We start from the raw sequence: 4,539 nt of genomic DNA on the forward strand, positions 1-4,539 counted from the left end.
CCTGCCCTAGGTTGCCTAGATGATAGAAAAACCTGTCCTAGGTTGCCTAGGTGATATAAAGTGAAAGCAAAACAGTTTAAATTCTTTGTATGTCTTTCCTTCATCCCAGATGACATCTTATCAGAAAAGGATGAGCTGGAGAGCGAGGATGAGACCTATGAGGTGGTGGACCTGACAGAGTACACCCGGAGGCACCAATGGTGGAGCATGGTGTTTGGGAATAACTCTGGTCCCCTTGCAGAGAAATATTCTGTGACCACGCAGATTGTGATGGGAGGGGTCACTGGCTGGTATGCAACCCAAATTGGGCTGATTTTAATTAGGGCCAATTTCAAGTTTTCATAACAATCGGTAATCGGCATTTTTGGACACCGATCATGGCCGATTGCGGTGCACTCCACGAGGAGACTGCGTGGCAGGCTGACTACCTGTTATGTGAGTGCAGCAAGGAGCCAAGGTAAGGTGCTAGCATTAAACATATCTTATAAAAAACAATCAATCTTAACATAATCACTAGTTAACTACATATGGTTGATGATATTACTAGTTTATCTAGCTTGTCCTGCGTTGCATATAATCGATGCGGTGCCTGTTAATTTATCATTGAATCATAGCCTACTTCGCCAAACGGGTGATTAACAAGCGCATTCGCGAAAAAAGCACTGTCGTTGCATCAATGTGTACCTAACCATAAGGGGTTGCAAGGGGTTGTTCCCCTTGCAGAGGGGAATTTGGATTTTGTGGCGCGATGGGTAATGATGCTTCGAGGGTGGCTGTTGTCGATGTGTTCCTGGTTCGATCCCAGGTAGGGACGTGGAGAGGGACGGAAACTTTACTGTTACACTGGCAATACTAAAGTGCCTATAAGAACATCCAATAGTCAAAGGTATATGAAATACAAATGGTATAGAGGGAAATAGTCCTATAATTCCTATAATAACCTCAAGCTAAAACATTTTACCTGGGAATATTGAAGACTCATGTTAAAAGGAATCACCAGCTTTCATATGTTCTCATGTTCTGAGCAAGGAACTTAAATGTTAGCTTTTTTACATGGCACATATTGCACTTTTACTTTCTTCTCCAACACTATGTTTTTGCATTATTTAAATAAAATTGAACATGTTTCATTATTTATTTGAGGCTAAATTGATTTTATTGATGTATTATATTAAGTTAAAATAAGTGTTAATTCAGTATTGTTGTAATTGTCATTATTACAAATAAATACTTTTTAATAAAAATAAAAAAAATCTGCTGATTAATTGGTATTGTCTTTTTTGGTCCTCCAATAATCGGTATGGACGTTGAAAAATCATAATCGGTCGACCTCTAGTCCCTAGTGTTCCAGTCCGAGTGCTTTATTCTCGAGTCGAGTCACAAGTCCCTTGGTAGTGCTAAAAGCTGTGGTCCAACCATTTAAAAATCAAAATTCTCTTCAACTGTTGGCACATTTTAAGGATATCTCTAACATTTGCTGTTGTAGCTAGTAGGCCCCCTATTTTAAATGATGCATCACAGAGATTTTCTGACAAGAAAGTCACTTCTGGTCCAGTCCGAGTTGAGCCATGAAAATTGTGACTTGAGTCAAGTCTGAGTCCTGGACTCGAGTACTACAACACTGCTATCAGTCACTCCTCTCTCTCACATTCAGGTGTGCAGGATACTTGTTCCAGAGAGTAGGGAAGATAGCTGCAACTGCCATAGGTGGAGGGTTCCTGTTATTACAGGTAAGAGATGCATCGTATTTCTATTGAGTCAACGCTGGGTACTTACATAATACACATCTCTATTCCATTTTTAAAATCTTATTTAACTTGGCAAGTCCGTTAAGAACAAATTCTTATTTACAATGACGGCCAAACCCTAATCCGCAAGACGCTGGGCCAATTGTGCGCTGCCCTATGGGACTCCCAATCACTGCCAGTTGTGATAAAGCCTGGAATCGAACCAGGATCTATAGTGATGCCTATAGCACTGAGATGCAGTGCCTTAGTTTACATCAACTAAGGCGCCACTCGGGAACACCAATGACATCACATGTTACAACATGAACGGAGTGCCACTTCACATGCAACCCAACAATCCTCACTCATTTTCCTTTCTGCACCTTCTCCTGCAGATAGCGAATCACAGTGGCTACGTGCAGGTGGACTGGAAGAAAGTGGAGAAGGACGTGAACAAAGCAAAGAAACACCTGAAGAAGAGAACCAAGCAAGCAGCCCCTGAAATTAACTCCTTCTTCGAGGAGGTAAAGGTATTAATAACACTGCCTGACTAATCATAACTTTATGGTAGGCTATTGTGCCTATAGTATTGTGTGATTCTAAAAGGTGAACATGTCTGAGATGTGTGCGTGCTCATTGGTCCTTTATTTAACTGTTCATTTATTCTGTGAGACCAACACTGGTACCTGGGTGTGGGAGCTGCTTTTTGATTCAATTGGATTGCCAGTCCGCTTGAATCTCAGTGCCTTGCATTGCATGTACTTATGAGGGAAAAAAGGTATACTTAATTATCATATTTGGGGGGAAATAGCTAAGTTCATAAATACCTGAGTGATCCGCAGCCATTTGATGGACTAATAATGCAACAGCAACCTTCCTCAGTGAACTCACACTGTAAAAGCACATTCCTGGATTTATCACAAGCAGAAACTAAAGTATACCCTGCGTATAAGATTCTTATTCATCTATTATCACTTATAACCCTTCAGTTATTGAGACCTCTCACAGCCTACTTGTTTCCTCTCTCCTCCTTCCCCTCTCTGCAGGCCACAGAGTTTGTCCAAGAAGAACATTGTCCTGTCCAGCGGGTTTTGTGGGTGGATTCACTCCTGGGCTTGGCCTCCTAATGGCGTCGGGGCCAATTCACGACTGAGGAAGTCGTTACATAGAAGAAGGAAGCTGTCATTACTGTGAACTGAATCTCACACCGGGATGTTGTCATTAACTGTGAATCGTTGTCTTTCTCCCAGCACGGAACTAGTCTGAAACGGGTTTGGGAGGAGGCTGAACATGTAAACTGTCACTATGCCCCTGGCTGCTCTCTCTTCTAGTTACTGTCAACAGTCAGAGTCTAGCTTGTCCACCCTCTTTTATTCTATTTATCTGGTGGTTTCTGATCCAGGATCAGTTGTTTGACCGTTGAATATGGAATTTTTATACTTCTATTCATAATCAACATACAACATCAATGTGTCGAAAATGTCACGTTTCTATGTTTTGAATCAGCTATATTTATATATATATATATATATTTGTTCACCGTCATATGGTGTGCATCATGTGATTTGAATCCATTACTGAGCAATGCCTACTCATAACTGGTTGAAATCACGATGCACACCGGATGATGCCATTACAAAAACTAATTTTGACTTCAAAACATAGAAACATGACATTTTCACATACGTTGATGTTAGGGTAGTTCTGGAGATGATGAATACAATGTTGAAAATGTTAGAAATGTCCCTTTAAGTGCACAACGTGACACCTCTTGATACACTATGATATACTACTAATATACTGTACCACACACTGGACATAGACAGGGGCCGAGTAATCCTATCTGGTGCACTCTTTTACCTGGAAGAACAGGTCTAGGATCAGGAATGTGTCCCAAATGCCCATAGTGCACTACATTTGACCAGAGCCCTATGTAGGAAATAGGGTGCCATTTGGGACACTGGCCAGCTCTCCCTATACTCAGACCAAAGTTTTTACCACCCTGTGCTATTCAACAAAATGTGTCTGCAGACCTGTTGTTACGGGCTTAATATACCAACACCTGATCACTGCACCTTTGCTGGCTAATGTACTGTAGGTATATCTGTGTGCAGATTAGCGTTTTTCATAAAGAATCTTGTTCTGGGGGCAGCTCTGCAGAATGGTCACTAGCTGGCACAGCCACAAAATCTGATTTTAAATCTAACTGTTAACCCTAACGCCTAAGCTTGGACCAAAAAGTTAAATGTAATTTTCATTAATTTTTACAATATAGCCAATTCTGACTTTGCAGCTGGCCTATCTAGCAGAATCGCTTAGTTCTGCCTCCAGGACAAGACTCATTCCAAAACATGTGAACCTGCTATCAGTGTAGTCATAGGAAAACATGTGATTTAGTCATGTGTAGAATATACTATCAGTTTTATAGATAGAAGGAAATGCACAGTGTAAAGTCAGTGTTCAGTTGCTTATAAGTTGTTCCATATTGTGTCTAACTATTTAAATATTACGTGTCAGGAGTATGATTTTCCATTAGTTTCTGTACTTCACCAAGTACACATTAACTTCTTACTGCCGTTAACTTCCATATGTTCTGACCTCCTGAATGCTATTTTGAAATATTGATAACCAACCATAACTATGGATTTGTCTTATGTTTCTGTTTTGTCAAATAAAGTTGCCTGATTTTTATTGGTTAGCATTGTTAACAGTTGTGTGTGTGGCCACTGGACTGCATGGCAGACATGCATACAATCAGGGCTTGGTGTGTACACTGACTGGATTAACAGTCTTATCTTGACACGTTTAACTT

General features: G+C 40.6%; 1 pseudogene; it reads left to right on the forward strand.

Annotated features, from left to right (window-relative positions):
- The first annotated feature begins 61 nt into the window (after positions 1 to 61).
- Positions 62 to 2,869, forward strand: LOC115129848 (FUN14 domain-containing protein 1-like; annotated as a pseudogene).
- The last annotated feature ends 1,670 nt before the right edge of the window (positions 2,870 to 4,539 follow it).

Source organism: Oncorhynchus nerka, unplaced genomic scaffold (assembly GCF_034236695.1).
Source record: "Oncorhynchus nerka isolate Pitt River unplaced genomic scaffold, Oner_Uvic_2.0 unplaced_scaffold_7490, whole genome shotgun sequence".
Classification (NCBI taxonomy): domain Eukaryota; kingdom Metazoa; phylum Chordata; class Actinopteri; order Salmoniformes; family Salmonidae; genus Oncorhynchus; species Oncorhynchus nerka.